At 29.2% G+C, this 25371-nt stretch overlaps 1 protein-coding gene across 2 annotated transcripts in view; it reads right to left on the bottom strand.

The window, feature by feature from the left end:
- Positions 1-9483: 9483 nt before the first annotated feature.
- The window catches only part of LOC118204883 (uncharacterized), a 60090-nt gene continuing 44202 nt past the window's right edge, over positions 9484-25371 (bottom strand). For both annotated transcript variants that reach the window (XM_035377181.2, XM_085821162.1), the window contains one exon: positions 9484-24276. The gene's annotated coding sequence lies outside the window, so the exon portion shown is untranslated. The remainder of the gene's footprint in view (positions 24277-25371) is intronic.

Here is a 25371-nt window from a genome sequence, read left to right as displayed (position 1 = left end):
TATGTCGCTTTGATATGATTTAATTAATCCAGTATTTTCTCTCGTCTGATTCTTCTTAATCAATTAACTTCCCGTTTTTTAGCACTTACAACTAGCTCACACATAGTAGCTTCTTGCAGCTAACTCACATATAACTCACATTTGAAAAGCAAGTCCATAATTTTTATCTCCACAATATTGTTGCGAATTCGTAATATCGTAATAAATTGAATGCTCGTTTGCGGAGTACGCATTCGTAATAAATTGAATGCATAAGTCCGATGAAAAGTGAATAAAATTTATTCTTATCACAACAAATAAAACAAAATGGTTAAATTTTCTTAGAGATATTTGTACAATATCGCAAAATCTCACAGTAGTTATCTTTCAAACTACTAAAACGTTCAACAGAACTTAATTCGAAACAGGGAAAGCTAATCCGATACAATCATTAACAGCAATAAGTAAACAACTGAATTAAGATTTTTTCCTCGAGCTTTTATAAGCTTTTTAAATGCACGAGAAGCTTCTTTTAATTTCTCGAGTTTTCTGGTAAGAAAACTTTGGGTGTTAGCAAGTACAGTTCGCACACACAAGTTAATGCATTTAATTCCGGCCGGAAGTGGAAAATAAGAGATGACAGTAAAGTTTTAAAATAAAATAAACGTTAGTAAAACTTAAGATCCTTACAGTATTACAAAATAATTTTAAAAGAAAATTTCCGATACACAGTCTCGCGCGCTGGAGATAAAAATTTTTATTTTCGTACAGTGTTGCCATTTGTCGCTTTAAAATCTTTGAGTTTGTTAATCAAAATTCCTTTAAGTTCTACAGAATATGAAATAGATAATAAAACAGATTCAAAATTTGGGCCGTACTTCCAGATGCTCATATTCAAATAGAGGACTACGTTATTCAAAATTTGATGTCTCTTCGTACCGTTGTTTTTTCACAGTGCGAGAAACATACATACATTCATGCGATTCTTCATTATTTAACTTCTTTAAATATAATGCAGGGCTCTAATATTTGGTGGCAACAATTTGAAAAGCGAAACACCCGCCAAAATGTCAAAACGAAAATAATAGCCCTTCTGGGCTAACGCCCTTTGGGCTAAAAAAACGATTAATTAGCTTCAGTTCGCAGTTTTCCCATTGGCTGTTAAAACGTTTCGGCATTGGCTGTCAAAAGGTTTTTGTTCCCTAACTGAAACAGTATTTGCTGAAGCGTTTATATAAGTGCCTACATCATTATAATATGTTACTTTAAAATACGCTCTTCAAGGTTATAGCGATCTTCCCCCTTTTTATTCTCGTAACGTGCGTCATTATCGCAACACGGAGGGAATAAGAGAATTTTAGCAAATTAGAGCTCTACCTTTTTTCCGCAACAGTTGTTACCGTGTTTTTGGAGAAGACATGTCCTTGAATTACCTATTTTAAAGTAACAGTCTCTAATGTTATGCAGGAATCATATAACATGGATTCATTTTGAAATGACGCAGTTTAGAAAGATTTGTTATAAGCAATTGCTATTTTCAGGACAGGAAGAGGAAATAACTAAATTAAAATAAAGAGTTAAGACAGTGTTGCAAATTAAAGTTAGACTTTTGAATTACATGATTTTTATATTATGTATGTAGAGAGAGACATTAGGATTTTTTTGGAGGCCGGAGAGATGAAAAATTAGCAACCGCCTTCGCCGGGAATCGAACCACGGACCTCTGGAATACCGGCCCAGCGTTCAGAACCACTACACCACGAAGGCACGCTAGGAAAGCGGGAGAAATACCTTATATACTCCGCTTTTTAAAGGGCGACTGGGTTCTTAGAGAACGTAATCGCCAAATCCTGGGTGTAGAGAATCCTCATCCAACACCCTTTTTTAGTTCAGCCGCCACTTTAGAGACATTAGGTTAATTGGAAGCAGGCAAGATGAAAAATTAGCAACGCCTTCGCCGGGAATCTAACCACGGACCTCTGGAATACCGGCCCAGTGTGCAGAACCACTACACCACGAAGGCAATCTAGTAAAGCGGGAGAAATACCTTATACATATATATACATAATAATAGAAGATTATTGTCCCAGTTGAGATTGACAATTTTTAAACACAAACAGTATTTGATGGTAAGTTCAATGATTAATAATTATTAAAAGGCTTACCTTGAATATACTTTGAATTATAGATTTATAGTTACCTAAAAACTATACACTGAATTATAGATTTATAATTACCTAAAAGCTATACACCGAATTATAGATTTATAGCTGCCTAAATTTAAAAACACTTTGATGCAAATAAATAACGACATAGAATAAGCAAGATTTAAAATTTATATGCATTAGTAGAATTTTTTTACGTGCTGACATTTTCATGAAAATACTGAATCCTTGGGTCGTTTGGTTTTTTACATCTGTTGCCACAAAAACAAAAACAAAAACAAAATTTAAAATATATACGGAGAAAAACTGGCACGAGGACAGAATCACTCATAGAGAAGAATAAAATAAGGCATAAAAACATTTCGAAATATCACAAACAGTTAAAATAGAATCATAGCAAGAATTATTAAAACATAAAATGTAAATGATATAAGATTTCAAGTAAACTAAAATAATGAAAAACTTTATGCCGCAATTTTGCTTATAAATGCTTCTGTAGTTCTAGAATTCGTAAACTAACAGTCAATTTGAAAAAATAAATAAATAAATATTTGCAGTTTTTAAAATGATCTTTTCATATGAAGAAAGTAGAGATAAAAATCTCGAATTCAAGAGCAGTTTTGCCGAGATTAGGAACTAACAAAAACAATCCTTGGGGAATCTATAACAAACATGACCTTTAGCATAATGCTACGATAATGTGAAAAGAAACTTGCGAGAACATCAGTACAATTTTTTTTAATGAATTTCGTAAAATATTTACGGATAATTCTTTTCTCCACACGAAATTACTTCACTATTCTCATTTGACAAAATTTTACTGATCATAGAGCACATGCATTCATGGAATTCATTTTAGTTTAGTAGGCGAATCATTTATTATTTCATGGAATAAACTAAGAAGCTTAATTTGAACAATTACTACATAGTAAAGGCTTAATATTTTCTTTTTAGTTACTTAAAATGATTTAAAACTCATATTTAGGCTAAACTATAAAAAATTGAATGAGAAACAGAATATCAACATAATCTGGTTAATACAGAACAAATGATTTGTTATGATAAAATGCGTTTTAAGTTCATAGTGACAATAATATGAAAGTAATTCCCTAAATTTTAATATCCAGTTTATTTCTCGCTATATTTGAGGGCAAAATTAAAATGGCTCATTATGATATGGTTTCCAAAAGAAGTGCGTTTATATCATAAGGTTCTGAACAACAAGAACACCTTTCAGTTAAAAAATGAAATAAAAAAAGAAATTTAACATTATTTTAATTTCTTATGATAAATGTGTATTTTTGTCTTTATGAAACGCTTTGAAAAGTCTAAAATATTCTTTTGCTGATCGCTCCGTTTAGTCTCTTCAAGACATACAAAACTCAATTATAAGTGCATTCATTATAAGTTGCAGATAATTGTTTCTAACTGCAGATGAATCAAATAAAATTTTAAAAAGAGAACGTTCTGGACAAAGTATTGCAGTAAGAGAAATAATTTTATGAAGATTAACATATTTATGATATGAAAGTCTACTTACTCAATTAAAATCTTGACCGCTATTTTCTGTCCATTTTACATAAGCCAATCGATACAGCATTAACTTGATGGCTTTTTCATTGAACTTTAACTGTAGATACTTTTTGTTCTACTGCAAATGATATATCGTCTGCTAAGTAAAACTGCTACTAAGATTTTACACAATAAAACTTCTTTTAGAAAAAACAGCATTTTTTTTGATTAATTGGTTTATTATACATTGATATCACACTAAAATACAAGTTTTTATATGTTTTCTGATTTTTTTGGATTAATCTGCATAACTTTATGAACATGCACAACAAATCCGAATGAAGTTACTACTATAGTATATATTTCATATAGAGATGATTCTGAAAAATTTTGCGACATACTGGTAGGGTGTAAATTGATATTTCGCCTCAAGAAAAGAAAATAAGGTAAATGTTCGAAATACTGGTAGATCGATATCGCTTCTCAGGACAAACAAAGTGATTTTTCCACACCAGAGATTAAGATATAACTTTAACTAAACACACTTTCAGCCGAATTATCTAGCACGTAACGACCTAGCTTACACTGTCATTTGAAACTTGTCAAAAAACTCACCAAATTAACAATAACTTGAGCAAAAACTTAGTAAAAATAACTAAAATATAGTTACCACTACTAAAAATTTAACAAATTTGAAATAAATTACAACACATAAAGAGCTTTACTAAAGTAGCTAATAAAGTTAAGTTTTCAGACCTACCAGACAACTAGAAAACAAGTACTGTAAAAGAAATTCAAATCTCACCAAAACCTCCCCCCCCCCCAAGAAAAAAACCGCCGTCAGTAACAGCGCAGCCAGGTAATTTTTTACTAACGAGCAAATTATTCAGACCATAAGCAATCCACAGTAATCAAAAAGTTGCAGTTCAGAATGGACAAAATTTGCGTAACCGAAAAGTGCAAGAACTAAAAATTAACTATTAGCAAATGAACATAATTATCAAAAAGTTAGGTTATTTTTTAAAGCTAAAAGAGTTAGATAGGATGCCATCTGCCTTACATAGGATGCTTCCATAGCGGACGTCTAAAGAGAGTTGTATTTATATTACCACTTTGCAAAAACCTCGAAAACGTTTCATAGCCGGTTTTCTCAGTCGCTGGAACGAGAAATCTAGGCGAACTACCAAAGCTCCTACAACTTATCCACCCACCCATTGACTGGCCGTTCAAATTAAAGAATTGATGAAAGAAATATAGCTTCTACTATAGGCATATAAAAATACAGCTGCAGAGGGGTATTTAACTACTACACCTCCATAACTTAAGTCCTTCCTTATCCTTCAATTTATTTTAAAAATCAATTTATGAAGCAAATTTCGACTTCCTTTTTTAAAATACCTTGAAGAAAAATCTTTCTAAAGTGTTTCTCGCTTTCAGATTGTGATTAAATCAAGTCCACGATACATAAAAAGATGTTTCCAGTCGATTATTAGTAGCTTAATAGTAAATTAAAATATTATAGTAAAATAGCAGATCTTAAGATTTGTTAATTTACTTCAATATTCCAAAGTACTACGTTGCTCAATACAGTAAGTTAAATCATTTCAATATTTTTAATCACGTTTAATTTTTTATCATAAGTCTCATAAATGAAATAGGTTTTTAACGCTTTAAAATGGGACAATTGCTAAATTTCTAAACCCTCTGCTTGTATATGTTGTTGCTCGCATTAGAGGCTACAGTGAAATTTAGTAGCAACATTTAGACAATAGTTTATATATTTCATTTTTAATTTTATTCAAACAGTAACAATCTTTTAGTATTTTGATTTTGAAAACAGTATGTTTCGATAGAAAAATCTTTCTTCGATTTATTTGACATCTTCAGGAATTTTTACTTTAAATTCAAAGGCCATAAAATTTCCGCAGCATATGCTACAAAGTAAGTTAAACCAGTTGAGAAAAGGAATTTATTGAATGTACTTGTAAAATCTTTACTCTAGCTTCCTATCTTTAAATAAGAAACTGGAGGCTTTATCTATAAGTACCATATATATTAGCTTATTTTACTTGTGAAAAATTAAATTACCGACTGCTAAAAAAATAAAATATCCAATTTTAAAACGTCTAAATTTTCAAAACATACAGCTGCAGCTGACATCATAAAAAATGTAAAACCGTAAAGTGAAGGTAGGAAATAATTATACTCAGCAGAAACAAAAAAGTCTGCGTTAATTTAAGCTTAAAACAATGACGCAAACTTCCGCAAAATGCACTTCCGATTTGAAAACATTTAAAGCTGAAACTAAGAAAGATCGAAAAGGATAAGCATCCTTTTTTTCTTTTCCCTACGCGCTTGTTACAGGGAAGATAAAAGAAACGGAGGGAAGAATCTGAGAAGAAGGGGAAAACGCGAAAAAGAATCGTCTCAGTAAGAACTTGAGTCGCGCTAAGTGAGGTTGTGCTTACGGGTTTCCCCCAATGCAGTAATTTTTCTTGCAAGATTTCATTGCTTTAGAAGCGTGGCTGTTTCTTATAATCAGTTTCATCGCCATGGAGAATGATATACAAGATTTTCACCGAGCAGTTAAAGACAATGATGTGGAAAAAGTTCAGAAATTATTACATAAAGGAATAGATCCAAATGAACCAAACTGGAATAACAACGGAAGACCTGCTATTCTAGAAGCAACTTACTACGGACATGTAAATATCGTGAAGGTTTTACTGGAAGCTAATGCTGATCCTAATGCCCAGAATATGCTTGGAGAAACTGCTTTACATAATGCTTTTCATCCTAAAACATATTCTAAAGAACTAGTTACCTTGTTGCTGGAGCACGGTGGCGATGTAAATTTAAAGGAGAAATTAAATGGTTATACAGTTGTGCATGTTGCTGCTAAATTAATTTCGTCGAAAGTGAGCAAAACATTAAAACGAGACCTCTTAGATACACTTCAAATGTTGTGCAAAAATGCAGATGTAAAACTCCGAAGTGCACGTCAGGAAACACCAATGCATAAACTTGTAACTGGAAGTGTTGATTGGTGCGAACCTTTGCAGATATTAATTGAACATGATTTTGAACTAAATGCTCAAAACGATCGAGGGGAAACTAGTCTCATGTGCGCAATAGATAAAGGTCACTGCAATATGGCTGAAATGTTGATCAAGAAAGGAGCGTGTGTCAATATTAAGGATAGGCATTTTCAAACGGCTTTGCATCATTGTGCGCAAAAGAATCTGTTGCGAATGGTCACATTGTTGTTGAACGCTCAGTGCGATGTAAATGCGACAGATCTTAACGGAGATACTGCTCTCCATATCGCATCCAGCAAAGGATTGGCGGACATGGTTCAGGTTCTCGTCTCGCATCCCGAGACTGACGTAAATATACAAAATATACGCGGATCAACGCCACTTCTCAATGCAGTGGAGAGTGGATTTACCAAATCAGTGGAATTATTAGTAGACGCTTGTTGTGATGCTGACTGCGAAAAGGGCTTGCTGACGGCTTTGGACATGGCAGAGGAAGATTTCGTACGCCGTTGGCATCCGGAGATCTACTCTTTGCTTCAAGAAGCTTTAGAGCAAAAACGAGATTTATGGGATGAAGGTGAAACATCGTTATGAAATATTTAGAAATAAGTATGTACTTAACTAATTACGAAAAATGAACGTATTACATTCAATGAACAATTCAAAACTTCTATATGCATTTTCTGCTTGAAAATCATTTTTTGTAATATCGGATTAATGATGAATGAATCATAAAAATTATATAATTTATGTGTGATGAAAAATACTGCAGAGTATATTTAATTGGAAGAGAAATTAAAAATAAATTAGAATACTATCTGTGATTCTAATTCATAAAATCAAAATATAACTTACAATTCTCAAGAAGCAAATGATTTAAGCAATATTATTTAGTTAATCAATATTTAACGAATAAGTTATTTTCTATGTGAATGAAACTGAAATATTCATGTGTTACCTTTTTCTGTACAGCATATTAACATATTAGAAAATCTTAAGCTATCAGCAATAGTTTGATTACCTCTTTTACACTGCTCTATTCTCTAAATTAGTTTTGTATAAACATAATTCTTAATTCAGTTTTGCATCTCTCTCATGCTAGTTGGTAAATATTCTGATGTCTAATAAGCAGCAGTAATTTCTATTAATTAATGAATATGACTAGTTAATGATAAAATAAATTAAGAGAAATACTTTTCATTTAATGCAATTAATTTCACTTGTGTTATATTTCAAGTATTTTAACAAATACAAAATTATTGTTATAAGTTAGCATTTTTTCTAGACATTTGAAATGTGGAATAGAACTTTTGGATATTTTTCTTAAGCATGACTTTTACCATTTTTATCAAAATACATTAAAACTGCTTACAAAGTAGTAAATAAATTTGTTAGTTTAAAAATCTCATATCTTAAGTTTATTTTCAAAGATTAATACTTAACATATCATTAATAAGTTATTTATATTTGAATAAATCCAGTAGATATTTCTGTGCACAAGTGAGTGTTTATAATATATCTATCAATACATATATTGGAAACTTATGCTTTGTTTCTGCAGTTACATAAGATGCACATTCTAATTTCTTTTCAATATTTTAAGGCTCTGGAGGACTATAAAAAATTACACATATTTATCATGCTAACATTGATAACACTAAGAACTGAATGTAAATTTTTAATGCATCTAAACCCATTTGGAAGCAGAAATACAATACTAAAAAAAGTAAAATTTTAAACAAATAGAATAAACTAGTGTTCTGTGTACTAACTATCAGTATTCTGCATTTATTTCAATTATATAACTTTTACAAATGACAACAGTCTTTAATCCCTTTTAATCATATTTAGATGTTAAGTCAATGAATAATTAAGTTGCTTCTAAAATGTATTGTAACTCTGTTATTTTAAAAACATATTTAATTGCACAGAACATCTATATATTGTATAAACTGCAATTTTGTTTAATTAACATATAAATTTTAATACACCCAATTAACTAAATTCAAGTAATTAGTAATCTCTTTTTTTTCCTCTGGATAAACATTTCATACATAAAAATATTAAGGGATCATAAATTTGGAAAGCTGATTATTGTATGTCTGTTACATTAGTAAATATTAAAATGTAATTTCAGAGGGTTTTATTTTTTAATACTCAAATAAGATACTTGTAGTTTTGATATTTCAGGATCATTAACGAAAGCATTATACTATAAAAAAATATAACATTTACTTCCATAAATGCTCATGCATTGCCAAAATTTACTCATTTTTCTTAAAAAGTGATTTTTTCCCTCAAAGAATTGTGATCAAATTCTATATAAAAATGGATGAATTTTTTAAAAAATAAAATAACAGTTAAAAAATGCAATTGATTGCAAAGCATACCCGTTAATTTCAGGATTATAAATGAAAATCATTCTAAGAAAATTAAGTACTTTAAAAAAAAATTTGCAATTCTGTGGCACCACTGATTTTAAGATTCACTCCATTTTTAGGGGGAGAAAAAATCAATATGTGAAAAACTGTGACTTAGAATCGAAGAAATGTATTAAGATTCTGCCATATATTATATAAAATTGTTTAATTACAGTGCATATTAAATTATTTCAGTCATTAAGTATATAAAGTTTATGAAAAAACTTATTTAAATGTAACAGGTGAAATATTAATAACAAAAGGAACTGATATTTAATTAAGATTTCTTAAAACAGAGATTAGAACGTTTAACATCTTTTACTCTAGAGGAAAACGAATGATAATTTAAAATAAACAACAGTAAAGATATTAAGATATTTTAAAGATTTATTCTAAGAACACAAGCTGCATACAAATTACAACTGGTCCTTAATGTGGTCAAATCAACACCACAGTTAAAATTACAATCATTTCACAGTATAAATTTCGAAACTGATTGCTTCTTCAGAAATATGTAAAAGCTTCATAGTTTCTAAGAAGCAAAATTAGTCTTTAGATCACATGAGTTTATAATGCATTCACAGATTTCTTTTGGTTGTGTAGTCGAAAATGCTTGCATAATAAAACGCATTGTGCAAGATTTGGTGTCAGTATAAATATTTTCAGAACCAATATTTCACATATTTCCATATCAATATTTACAAAACATAAAAAAGATCAAATCCACAACCCTGATAAATAAAATACTCATTCTTCAATTATCTTCTAACAATCTGATAGACTAGGTTACAAAAAGGGAAATATAACAACACAGCACATTAAGTACAACATTATGTAGTGATTAAAAGTACCAGTACAATTAAAGCATACAACATTATCAGGTTTTAATATAAAATACTCCTCATTTCTGCTAAATAACTTCCCAAATCAAAAATGTAAAATAAATTATTTCAAAATATGATAACAAATGCCACAGAAGTTTAAGCTCTGTTCAAGTAGTAGAAATGCAGTATAAGAGTACATGAAAGTAATACAGCAAATTTAATATGAGAACAACTATGAGTTTTAAACTCAAAAATATGCTTAAATATTAAAATGCTAAGATACCCCAATTGAAGAGATCATATTGTAATTCAGAAAACCATATTACAAGCTTCATATTTTTAAGATTATTATTTATGACAACAGGAAACGTAAATGTGTTACAAAATAATAATAACGAACTTGCATAAAGTGAAAATAGGCTTTGTCAGTTTATGAAATTCAAAATTTGCACCCAGTGAACTACAAAATCCTTTATAAAATAAATGAAATGTAACAAAATTGGAATGTGACAGAATGTTCAAATTATAAAAATAACCAAAAAAAAAAAAAAAAAAAGTGAACTAAAGGGGGATGATGTTTCAATAAAAATTAACCTATAAAAATGAATACAAAATTAAGTGTGATTAGAGAGATCAATTCACAGCGATAAACAATATTTGCAGTACTTAAAAATATTCAAACTAATGACATATATTTCCAAAAATAAAAACTTCATTTAAATTAAAATCCTAAGTGATTAAAATAGTCAATTATAAAGAGTATTTTATACCTTGAGCTTTTAGTATTACCCAATTATTTCAAAGCACTCGAAATAATACTGAAATCCATAAAATAAATTACCGAATCTACATTTGAACCACATAAAGCATGCGTATAAATAAATTGCACAAACATTCCAAATAACATCTATTCTATTTTTAATACAAAACATTCATACTAAAGATTTAAAAAATTGCAAGTACACTTTTACTGTAAGACACAAATGGACATTTAATTCTAATACATAATCTAATACAAAAAGATATGTTCATTTTAAGGCCATCCACATGAATTTAATCAGGCATAATCAATTTCATCACGGAAGCCCAATTTCTCTTAGAAATTAGCAGCTAAATAAGTATTTGCATATTAATAGTACCAGGACTTATGTGATAAGCAAAACATGTTACATCAAAGTTTTATGGCTACAAATATTAGCCAGACACAATATACATAATTTCTTGCAAAAAACTTAAAAAAATCTTTTGATATAGCTACTCCCCCCCCCTTATGTATTTTTTTGCCCATACTGTATATTGTAATGCTCATTAATATGTTCTTTTCATTTTCTACCTCAGTGGAAAAAAATTATTTGAAAACCAGCAACTACTTTTATGTAAAAATCTTTTTATATGTATGCAGAAATATAGTACTGAAATTTAAAGATTTTTAAAATGGAAAGAAATATATATATATATATATATATATAATATTTGGCACTAAATCATCTTTTATTAATTACACTAATAGTGTAAATACTTATAATATCAAGCAGATATATATTATATCAAACTTAACAATAATGTATATGCTTTTATATATCATTAAGAAATAAAATTTTAAAAATATTAAAAAGTACATGCATTAATTTCAAATTTGTCCCTTTTATTCTTTACAATGAAACTGAACTTTTATAATTTGAAAGATAAATAAATATCTTCTCTTAAAAGACTGGGCAGTAGCTAGAGAATTAGCATTTGCAATTGCTTAGTAGGAGATAAATGCTATGGCAGAATAACATATTTGACACAAGATAAAAACTGAATTATAGACTTTTTAAATGTTAATAAACTAATAATTATGTCTTCTGAAACTGATAGCAATATAAAAGTATAATGTAATATAATCATCTAAAGGGTAGATGAAAGAAAGTTATTAGATATTTATTCTTTAAAATTTTTAGATCAATAAATTAATATATATACTATATATCTACAAGATTATTTACATGAAATGAATTCCTTATAATTACAGAATATATTCTGTATATTGTTATGAAATCTAGAAATAAATAATATGCTAAAAATCTATGTACAAAGATGTGCGACTAACCATAGTTTATATTTAACTAAACTTGTACCCAATTTTTATTTGCTTTAAGTATATTTTTATCAATTCAGTTTCTAGAACCTCCCCCTCCTCAGTTAAATGTTTGGACTTTTCTTCCTTAACCTCTATACAAAAAATGAGAATAAGACACAATATTTATTGAGTCTTTTTTGAAAATGACTGCATATAAATGAGACTGAACATGCAATCATAGAATGGTTAAGGAAGTATGAATTAAATGCATATTTCAAAAATTATGCATCACTTCTGAAAGAATTTTATAACAACATACATATTTATTTCTTGTCACTTCAAATTGCTAAAAGTAAAAAAAAGTCTATTTGTAATTCATTTTCTTTGGACTAATAAGCAAAATTTGAATTTTTCAAGAAAGGAAAGCGAGAATGATAAATAAAGGAGCGATAATGAATTCCCCTACCCAAGAGAACTTATATATACACTAATAATTACATTACATTCTTTTATTCCATTAATGGTACAGTTTCACAAATGATGCATTTTATGAAATTAAACATTTTTAAGCACTTAACATCCCTTACTTTGTAACTATATTTCCATAAATCTCTGAAAATCATGTATGAAACACTTAAAATTTTTATGAGGCCTTTTGAATAAAATCAACTTTTTGAACATTTCAAAATTCTAACTCTGCCCTCCTCAAAAAATATTATTATACAACTCACCATACCTTAGAACCGTGTGTTCCACTCCATGGCCTTCTTATTAATTTGGTTAGGGACTCGCCCTTCTTGCCAGATGAAAAATATTTATTAAACATTTGAAAAACTTTGTATACCCTTCTTACTGCTTTAAATAACAATAAACACAATAAATTGTATTTGTGAAAAATAGGCCATGTCAGACAGTTGCTAGGATGCAAATTAGCTGGTAATTTCAATAAAATCCAAAGAAATGCAATCAGCAGTGTTAACAACAGCAATTCAAGACAAAATGATCAATACTAAACATAATTTTCTTCCTGCTGCTTTGCAGGGCATACAAAAAAGCAGATTTTGCAGGAACCACTGACAATGGCAATGCTGCCAATCAGATGGCAGTTTCTTCCATTCCCAGAGATGGCAGCATCTTACAATCTTTTTCTCCTATAACGGCAACCTTGATAAAAAGCTTCACTCTACAACCATTATAATCCATAGCATGCATGCTTTGATTTTCACTTTCATCCAATACTATCTAAAATGGCAGAACTAACTTGAAGATGAGAAATGACAATTTCAGTTCAAGTAGCAGAAAAGTTTTTTTTTTTTTTTTTTTTTAAAGCTAAAGAAAAACCACAGTGTGTTAGCCATTCTCAAATCTTAAGTGTTTCAAAGGAGTATAATGTAAGTAGACACTATAACAGTTTGCATTAATCAAAATACAACCGACACCTGGAAAGTGCCAGCAGTTGTATATTTAATGATTTGAAGATAAAACTAACTAGTAGATAAATATGTTTCAGTGCTGGTTTGAAGGCATCTTATGAAGTATGTTTAGAGCTAACTAAAAATAAAAAGTCTTTTAGGGATGGTGAGTTCATTAAAAGTAATGCTGCAATAATGGCATCTTCATTCGGAGATTACAGGTTAGATAAAAATTTTGAAACAGTGTCCTTGTCTGATGAGACAAAAAGGAGAATTAATGAAATGGGTAGAGAAGTTTTAGGTACTCACAAAGGCATTTTGGAAAAATTTGGATCTTATACTCTAGCTCTAGATGAGAGTACAGATATAGCTGACATCAACTATCTACTTACCTTTGTAAAACAATAAAGGAAGAAATTGAAATTCATGAATAATTTAAATTGTTAGAAACCAACACCAAAGGTAATGACATATTCAACACACTGGATAACGTTATTTCTAAATATAGAGATTTGGGGAAATGCTCTGGCACTGCAACAGATGGAGCTAAAGCTATAATTGGTCATAGAACTGGGTTAATAACCAGAAAGAATTTTGTGAAAAATTATAAGTCAATCAGTGAAAACTGTTGTTAAATGCTGTAAATTTAATAAGGGGAGACAATAAAAACCCAGAGACACACAGCATTTATTGCATTCCAGGAAAGTCTGAAAGCTGAGTATGGCAGCTTCCAAATGATGACCTTTCACTGTACTATGAGATGTGCTGGCTAAGTGCTGGAAATTGCTTGCAACAGTTTTTTTGGGGTTGAGGGATGAAATTCCTGCATTTCTCAACAAAGAAAACATTCGACATGAGTATTAAAAAAAACTGGAAGAAATCCAGTCTTTAAATAATCTTGCTTTCCTGACAGATTTAACATTCCATTTAGATATTTTAAACCTGAAACTTTAAGGAAGAAAACAGAATATATCCCAGCTTTATGGACATATCGATGGCTTCTGCAAAAACTTGATGTAATGCAAATTCCTCTAAGGGAAATAACACAGCTGAGTTAAACAACATCAAGAAAGAATTCCAGGACAGATTCCAGGATTTTCACTCCTCAAAACTAAAACTTGCATTGTTAAATAATACCACAGAAACTGAAGCAAGTGAGGTGCCCTGCAACCTTCAATTGGAAATCTGTGATCTTCAGGCAGACCCATTCTACCAGACTAAAAAGTGTGATGTCCTTGAACATTTCTGGAAACTGTTTTCTAAAAAACATTTCCCCAAATTGCTGAAATTCTTTCTACAAATGTTATCGCTTTTTGGCAGTACATTGTGAGTGAAAAGTTCTTTTTCTGCTCTCAAACAAATTAAAAGTGCTGCAATGGAATTAAGACTTATTGATGCTACAGTGGACACTGATAAACTCATATCAGGAAAGCAGTGCGAATCATCACATTGATTTCTCTACTGTAAAATAACTGTCTCTGGCCCTCACATTCCTAAACTAAAGCTCGACTGGCCCTCGGGTAAAGGTTGGACCACACTGCCTCAGAAAATAAAGTTTACTTCTAGATTTGTTTATAAATTTCAATAAAGGAAAAATAACAAGGAAATATTAATAATGATAACAGTTTTAGGACATAAATATTTTTATTTGCTGAAATTAATATTTTGTATGATAAAAATACACATATGCCTTCACATTAGTTATCTGCCTATATTTATCAGAAGCTCAACTCAAACCACTCTGAAAACAATCACACAGTCTTCACGGCTTTCAAAGTCATAATTTAGATGGATCACAAAGAAATGAATAAAGTGATAAAATACTAAGCTGCAACAAAATCAGTCAGGGAGATTTAAATCTTGTTTCAGTTGCCATAGCCAATTCTGACAGTAACACTGAAGTGAAAATACCAAAAGACAAAACAGTACTACAAACTGATAAGCCAAGTACAATCAGAAGAATCAACATGATGCTGAAACACAAGGTTTGCACATACTAAATTTCTCTCATTGAGCAATACATTTACAGTACAATACCTCATAGTATAACATTTTCTTTAGAATAAAGTAAAATCATAATCAACCATAGCAGATATATACGAAGTAAAATTTGTAGTGGTAAAATTTTTGTACTAAGATGCATAAGCAAAAGAAAAAAATTTTCAAAGTTCATTACCAAACAGTCTGGAGGGGGGGGGGAATCTATCCAATTTTAGATTATTCCAATACAGCAAAGCTCTGAGGGCTATGTCCCTAAGATGAGGGGTGCCTTTGTCGAAGAAACTGGCCCACATTCATGTAACAGATAAGTAAAACCATGAAAAACATCCCATTTACCTGGGATCAAACCCAAACTAGGTCGAATTGTCAGTATTCAGTGGTCTTAAACTACTCAACCACTGGTTCAGCAAAATCTAGGTTTAAGGAATGTCAGGAAAGTACCACTTTCTTAGATGTTTATGCTACATAAAAGCTTAATAGAGAAGGTATGAATTGTATTTCATGGTTGCTCTTTCAGTTTCTGCCACTAGTCACCTTACACCGACGGCCAAGTAATTCCAAGCTCTATAATTTTATACTACAGCTATATACTATGAGTAATTACTTATTAATATACTAATAGTACTTTATTTTTATATTATATACTAGCATTGTAGCTTTTCTTCTGTTAACAAAGCATAGTTGCCAACTCACTCCAAAATATGAAAAATAAGGGTTTTTTTTTTTTTTTTTTTGTGTGTGTGTGTGTGTGTGTGTGTGTGTGTGGATGTGACACCATTTTAAAAGAACTCCAAATTGACTTAAACTCACTTTATAATGAATGATTCAGATTACTGAACTATTTATAAATCATTCTGATGCAAAATTTAATATTTAATTATATATTTATACAAACATTTTACCACTACAAATTTTACTTCATATATATCTGCTATGGTTGACCATGATTTTACTTTATTCTAAAGAAAATGTTATACTATGAGGTACTGTACTGTAAATGTATTGTACAATGAGAGAAATTTAGTATGTGCAAACCTTGTGTTTCAGCATCATGTTGATTCTTCTAATTTCATTTTGCAACTTCCTTACGCTTATAAACTGAGAAGATCCTAAAGGGGGAAGGAAAACTTTTATTTATAAATGTACTTTTAAATATAATAAAAACAAAATTAATAGTTAACCTACAAATCATGGTACAAAAAAACTTAGTAATGTACTATATATTGATGTACACAAAATTAAATACAATTATTAACTTAAAAAAAAAAAAAAAAAAAAAAAAAACAAGGCTTTTTTCCAGGAGATGTGATGAAAAACTTGGGAGTCTCACAGTAAAACCAAGAAATTGGCAGCTGTGACAAGGTAACATCCCTCTTCAGAAAACAAGAGACTGATGAGCTTACATGAGAGAATGACAGGCAATTGCGACAGCACTACATAATTTAAAGAATAGCCCTTTTGAGGAAAATACAGAGAGAAATTATTAATGTTTTGCTTCCCTATTTATTCACATAGTAATCTCATTTTAGTACACCTTCATATTAATGTATTTTATAAAAAAAAATTCAGCACTAATAGATATCCAATAATTTTATCACATAATGAATTATTCTGTATGAAAATTTTGCTCGATATTGACTAGCATAATAATTTCATACTGATGCAACTTCAAATTACTGAATTTCATTCATAAGATTAAAAAGATGTTTGTTCTCAGAAAAATCCAAATACTTTAGTCATATAGTGAATAATATTATAATATGCAAATACTATTAGCTGCACTCTCTACAGTTTCATTTCAGAAAAACTGATGATTTTCCATATAGCCACATTTTACTGTTGATCCAAATACATATAAAAAATATAAGATAAGAATTGAACTCATATTTGGAAATAGTTTTAAAATGACATTGACATAACATTCAAGAACACATAATATTCTCAAACTATAAATGGGTTTCTGATAACTACCAACTTTTAGACAAACCATAATTCATTTCTATTACTTCAAAATAATATTAAATCACAAGTAGCATAATTGAAGCTTAACATAGCACCAGAAGTGCACATACATTTACACATCTTCCTAAAAATAGTATAATCCTGTACTAGAATATGATATACAATAAAATGCTTGAGCATTAGTCACAAACATTTCTTTGTTCCCAAAAAGTAAAGTAGCAATGATTTCTTTTAAAAATATATATACACCTTAATTGTAACATGCTACTACACAAGTTATCAGGTTCTGACATAAGCTGATCCGAATATATCAGTTGAGTTCTAAAAAAGCTAAAATCTATACAACATTTTGTATGTGCTTACAACTTCCAACAGTTAGCAGAAAGATATGTACATTTATAGTATCAAATCTGCCATTATCACTATCTCTAGACACTCCATTCTTAAATCATATGAAACAAATTTCAGTACTTTTCTATTTTAAAATTCTTTTTAAATAAATAATAAACAATAAATGAAATTTGATTTAAGAATGGTTTCTCTCAATAAAACTGATATATTCATCAAGTAAAAACATTAAACATATAATATTGTTTTAGTACATGAAAACTGTTGTCCAATTTTTTTTAAACTAATATTAAAAAAATTTATACTGGTTAACATTTTTAGTAAAAGATTAATTATGTGAAAAAGACAAAATTTCTCTTTTGCTGCATAATTTTATAGTTTATTTTATTTTCCTTTTCAAAAAAAAAAAAGATTAATAAAAGTCAGTTTCACAAAATGAAGCAAAACAAAAAAAAAAAAAAAAAAAAAAAAAAAAAAAAAAACATCAAAATTACTGCCTCCTGTAACTGCAGACACATGAAGAATTACAAATAATTAATAAATATAAATATATATTATAAACAATGAAGTTGAGCCATAAACTTCACTGTTTATGCCTAACTTCATTTGCAAACTGAAAATGAAGTTCCCATTATAATCGTAACAATTTTAATTTTCAAAAAGATTCCATACAAATTTTCATACAACATTTCAGACAATTACTTGTATATCTAAACATCTAGATCAGCTAAACAAGAACTTATGAAAAATAATTTACGCAAATTGATTAAAAAATTACAAGCAAATAAATTGAGAGTATCCAAGAGAACAATAATTTCAGCATACATATTAGTTTTTAATCTACATGACTACATTTTGTTTTCATGGATGATATCCATTTAACCAGATACAACTAAGGACCATATAAAAATAAATAAACTCAAAATACAAAGAATAATCACTTACAAATAATAAATAAAGTCTTTTTAGGTAAAATGTGACCTGTGCAGATGGAAAACTTAATTCAAATTTCAAGCCTAATTTTTAAAAATTGTTGAATTAATTAGTGACCTGTCATTTTATAAAAAGGTCTGTGAAATTAGGAGAAATATTTTCAATGCATTATTTATAAAATAAGATTAAAGAGTTAATGAATTTAATGTTAAAAAAGACTAGTCTTGAATATTATTACTATTATTTTTAATTAAAATATATCACTTATACTTTCATTAAAATTATTTCTGCAAAAATGTCTAGAATAAAAATAATACAAAACTTTTTTTAGATATTTTTTTGATTTTTCTCAATACAGAAAATTTATTTGGGACTAAAAGACTAAGTTTCTTGTGACATGTGTCTTGCTTCCCCTCAAAAATAACTACAGTCAAAAGTCGTTAATCCGGACTCGTTAATCCGGGACTTCGGCGATTCCGGATTATAGATCATCAGTTTAAATCTCGTAAGATGGCATGCAGAAATTCTAAAATTAAAAATATGAAACCGTAATTTATGAAATAAAGAACAATTATGATCTAAAGGGTATCAAAATTTACAAAAAAAAAAGCTTACTATTTATTTGTTTACTTTATTAAACATTTCTTTCAATGTAAGTTGTTTAAGTTGCTTAGATTTTGTGATAATACTTTCTCTTTAATTCTATAAACAGACATAATTTCTTTTTCAGTTACGAAGTTCCGCTGTTCAAGTCCCGTAATTGCCGTGCCGAGAATACCGACTAACTTGTCAATCGAAATTTTTTCGTTTTCACTAACCTCTCTGTCACCTTCTTCATGTCTTTATCCATTTTTTGCAGCAATTCCACTTTTTGTTTGATGGACATCGAAACATACTTTCGTTTTGTAGATCGTTTGGGAGCTCCAGCATCGAAAATTCTATTTGATATAATCGAAAGTTCAAGTTTACTTTTATAGTATTGCTCTTACAGTCTGCAAAAAATAATAAGCCGGATCCAATTCGAAAATTAAGGAACAACACAATCATCAACATTAACTGAATTAGATAATTTTAGCTTATTCCATCCGTTATACATAAAACGCGCACGCATATGCGCAGACGTAAAAGGTCTTACGCGCACGCGTAAACGCCTATGCGCATGTGTCAACGTGGTGCATGCGCAGAAAGTTTTTAGCTTTGAGGTCCCGATTATAGATCATTCCGGATTATGGGTGTCCGAATTAACGACTTTTGACTGTAATTGGAAACACAATATTTAAAAATAAATAATAATAATTAATATTATTATAAACCATATTTACTTCTCATTTTATAATTTAAGAATTAATAAGGATTTCTCACAGAATGGTGAAAATGAATACAACTACTAATGTGGTTTTATAAAAAGACACACTGCATTCTGTGTTGGTTTTATGCAATAACTGCATAAAAGTATGGCTTTATTCGTGAAAGAACATGCTGGCTTAGGAAAGTTTTGCAGAATGTTTTGAATGCTTATAAGAATTATATGACAGGAAATATATAAGTATACCTGCCTAAATAAATAAACAAACATAGTCTCATATTTTAAACCTTTCACATCAGCCAGTACACGGGACAAACCTTGATACTTCAATACTTCTGTCACAGAGAAACATAAAAGTTCATACAACACAGATAGTAAATCTAACAGTTAATTAAGTGACCTGATGAATACAAATGATGATAAGATAAAAGAGATCATAGTATTTCTCCAAAATTCGAGTCCACTTATTTCCCTCTACCAAATTTTCAAAACTCAGCCTAACACTGTCATTAGCACCATCTTTTGACACTTCTAATACATTTGCTACTTCTTTAATTCTGGAGAGTGAAACTGCAATATATATATGTTAATTCTATTTATGTGGTCTGTGTATGTATTATATCATGCTTTCTTTTAAGAGTTACGTGAAATGTTATATGTATTTTAATCATTATTTGATATACGATATGATATGATAGTTCTAATCCATCCTCAGGAGACTGGGCAATACTTAAACACTTCCCAATATAAAATTTATGACTAACAATTATTTTTTAAATTATACCATTTCAGCTTGCAAAAATTTTCACTGGAATATTTCTCTATCTTCATAAACGGAGAAACCAATGTACACATTAGTAAATAATGCTTAAAAAAGCAAAAGAAAAGCCATTTAGTATACACTACTTATATATGTTTCTAGGTTAAAGCAAAGCATAAGTCCTTTCAAAACATGCAAATTTTTCAGAACTTAGCCAAATACTATAAAGAATCTAAAACAGATTCAGAAGATTTGGTCTATATTTTCACACAAAGAATAAAACTAGGATTTTATTATCTAGCACACCTGTAACAAAAAATATGACAAACTCTACCACACCCATGCAATAGAGATAGCAAATTTAACAGCTACTGTCACTTTAATTTTCATTTACAAGGAACTGTAAATTTATATACATTTTTACATTGTACTTATAATAGTAGCATATATTTTTTATTTGCTTTATTATTTTATCAATTATTTTCTAGCATGCATCAACTGATTTTTTCAATCATTTTCTAGCATTCTTCAACTGATTCATCACCAGCTCTGTATCAACTTATTTAAAAGCATTATTATGAATAAGATATCAGCTTAGACTCAATTTTCTTCAAAAACATACCTGAAAACTTCAATTAATTTGATATTTAAAAAAAAAAAAAAAAGAATGCAAGCACGCAATAAAAGCAAGTGAGAGTAATTTTTCGCCTCAGACAAAGCACCATACCATTTCACAAAATAATTATTATAAAGTGATTTATTTTCATGCTGTAAACACTTGAACATTCACCTGTTATTATTTTACATTAAATCTTTTCCTCCTATTGCTATTTCTAGAGATCTTTACCGTGTTGCAAAGCATTTCACTTCAGAAAAAAAGCATTTTATTTTTCTGTGCTAATAAAAATACCCAGTTTCTTTTCAGCAAACAAATTTGACTATAACTCATTTTCGAGAAAAAACAAATTTTTAAGTACATGCATGTCATGTAAATGATAAAATTCACATGCCAATGAATCTTACAGTATTGAAGATGTATGGACTAGTATGGAAGATATTTATTTCCAAGCCTTCTTGTCTCTGAAAATTAATCTACATCAAATATCCCACACCTTCAAAAGAGGAACCGTTTCATTTTACCTAACTATCAATTATTCTCTATAGATATTTTTAAGATAATTTTGAAATTTTGTTCATTCATAGTAATTTCAATTTTTTAAAAATTCAAATTTATTTTTAAATTACATTAATTTTTGCTGTTACTTCAAGCAAATACTTTGACCTTACATCAATGTTATGCAACCCTAATTTAAAGATACTTTTCTATAAATTTCAATGCTTTTTCAATGATACATTAAAAGTAATGGGAACCAAAATGTAATCTTTGATCAAATCAAAATATGCATAATGTATGAAAGCCATATATCATAAATTTAATTACATATTGCTAAAAAAACAAAAATTAACAGAAAACACTAATATACATACACAGGTTTAAGAAATATAAGCGTGATTGTGAAACCTGAATGAAAATAAAAAGAAGGGACATAAACATGCATGTGATGTAATAGTACTAACATACTTAATACTGATTTGCATAGTAACATAAAGCTAAAAAATAGTAATGGAATGTCTTATATATGTAAATGCTAATGCTTTTTGCAACTGAATGTTTCAGTACATGAAAAACACACCTTAACATCAAATTAATTTGGATGTCAGTCATTTTTTATAACTAATGAAAAAATTAATGCACAGCATTACCATAAATCAAGCATCATAGTAATAATCCATCCATAGCATCATAGTAATAACTTTGCTGAATTTATCTCAATAAGTAACATAATATTATCACATTATTAACCCTTAACCAATAACCTTCATTACCTGTTATGCAATCTAAAATGTGTATCTGAGAAGCTACATTTCTTAATGAAAAAATAAATATATAAAACCAAACATAAACTCAAAATTTTATAAGAACCAAATAAAGTAAATATATGTTAAATATTAAAAGAGAATAAACAGGCATATAAAAAGGTGGGGGAGGAAATGCAGCAAACCATTAACTGAAAATATGTGTAAATAAATGTTCATTTTCAGTTTTACAGTATGAAATATAAATAAAAACTATCCTTGTATATTTTTTGCTACATGTTTCATAAAAGTCTGATAAACTGATAAACTAAAAATGATGAAAAATCCAACAAAGAGATTGGGATCCAGCAAGAATCATTTTGCAAAGCATTTATTGCACACTGATTTTGTGCACTGTTCACAGTGCAAGCATAAATAATTTATCACTTGAAAAATATGGCATATTTTACATTTTTATAGGCTTTTATAATTTAAATGATAAATTTTCACTCAACATGAATGAAAACATGGCATCTCAAAAGCTACTTATGAAGATGATTTACAAATACAAACAGAGATGTGGTTGTCTTTAAAGAGTATTTATTCTCAGTCTTTCACCTTGAGAATGGCTAAGTGGTAAAGTCTCTAAACACTGGTAGTTCAGTTCGGGATTCAAATCCTAGCAAATGGGTTGGCTCTATGGGCATTTTCATGATTTTCCCCATGTGTATTATGTATATGAGCCAGTTTCCCTTTGAAAGTAATCCACAAAGGCATCCCTCCCCTTAGGCAGATAGCCCTCGAGTACTAAATAAACCAAATCAGTTTTGATTACCAGTTTGTCCGAATATATCAAAACTTAGGTGAAATAGCATAACCACTGAATTCGTTTAGGGGATGTTTTTTGTGTGCGTGTGCTAAAGTCTGACAGACACTACATTACTGGTTAAGGGTTAAGTAAGCATAAATTTTTAAATGCAAACAAATATGTCAAAAGCAATAATAAAATGCAATGTTACATCTAAATAACTATGTTTATATGTAACACATAAAAAACATATATAAAAGCTAAACTTTTTTAATTATTAGACAAAATAAAAAATCTTCAATTACTAGTACTATTTTAAACTATATGCAACCAATAAGACTGCAGATATTCCAACACATTTAAATATGTATTATCTAAAGAATCCAGTTTTTTATACATTTAATATATCTATGTGTCAGATGAAGAGCAGCAAACAAAAATCTCATTTACAAAATTCCTTTTTAAAGATTATAAATAAATCTGAGAGCAGATATAACCAAATAAATTATTGTGTAAAATGTCAACATATATTCAATAACCAAATAAAAATGAAATCACTCGACAGACCTTATTTAAATCCAGATAAGCAATGCTGAAAATTGATTAGCAAATTTAATCCCAGCATAATAGCATTTTAGAAACACAATATAAAAATAAGGAAAGCATAAATACAACACTATCATCCCACCATTAATATTACAAGGTCTTTACAAAAGACAAATACAAGTAAGTGTCAATGACACAGTTATCACAAGGAATGAGCAAAAAGTTTTCATTTTTCTTTAATCTGCACCAGGCAGATTTAAATATCTAAATATTGAAATCATTTCAAATGATTAAGGCGCCAGCATCCTTTCCAATTTCGTATGACTTAAGCACCATTTTCTACCTGTAAAAGAAACTGCATATATCATTCAGAGTGAAATGAAAGCACATTTTATTTATGCTACTATTAACTTCAAATGCATGTATTGCATATAAGCATATTTTTACTATATTTTTCTAAATCATTCATAGAAATGAAAATATTTGCCTTTCTAGTTCAGTATATGACAGGTAATTTTTTACTTCTACATTTATTTACATCTGGCTTCTTATTTCTTTTGTTGAAGAATGTTTAAGGCGGAGGATGTTTTCCTTAATAATAGTTGACAGATAATATTTAATTTCTTTAAAGCTTATATTTGATTTACTGTGTTTCCATCTTTTGTTGATGTATGTTTAATAAAGCAAATATGCATCAAAATCATGCATTTTATACCAGATTTTAAAATGTTGGTATGCTTCAAAAAATTAAGCCTTATAATATAAGGTACAGCATGATGATATGACAATACAAAATGGAATATAGGCATACTACATTAAGAAAATACTTTATTGAAATTTTATTCAGACATCCACATCTTAAAAATTACACCAGAAAAGTAGTTTCCACAACAATGCACTATTAGAAATTGAAATACTGCAATTTATTAAAACATATTCATACCTTAGATGTTACATAAAAAGGAGACTTGCACAATTGCAAGCCACCTTCAAGAAGGCAACACTTTCAGTACATTCACGCTTGCAAGACTGCATTACAACTATGCAATCTTGCAAGCATGAATGCAAGTTTTACTGAATAATTTGCAACACAGATAGTTCAAGTTGAAGAATTTGACAGTTAACGAGACAGATACTGTGACACTCCTGGTTACAGAAGTCAGGTATTAGAAGGCATGATATGCTACCTGATATACCCTATTATACCTTGATATACTCTCACAGAAAATGTCTGGCTTGTTAAATAAGTCAAAACAAGCATATATATATATCTCCAAAATGCAAAATCAAGTGACTAAAGGATGTCTCTGAAGAACACTCCTACTCATTTTTACAGTATGTGACAAATGTGGAAAGAAATTTTGCTAGAACATTTTGTGCAATTCAGATCAAAAGAATGTGTCACACATACTACAGTGAGTGTTAACACAATTTTGGA

The sequence above is a fragment of the Stegodyphus dumicola genome, chromosome 7, assembly GCF_044657685.1.
Source record: "Stegodyphus dumicola isolate Sdum_Otavi_A_Nest chromosome 7, ASM4465768v1".
Classification (NCBI taxonomy): domain Eukaryota; kingdom Metazoa; phylum Arthropoda; class Arachnida; order Araneae; family Eresidae; genus Stegodyphus; species Stegodyphus dumicola.
Note: the sequence above shows the minus strand (reverse complement) of the source record. Positions and strands in the feature narration are given on the sequence as shown.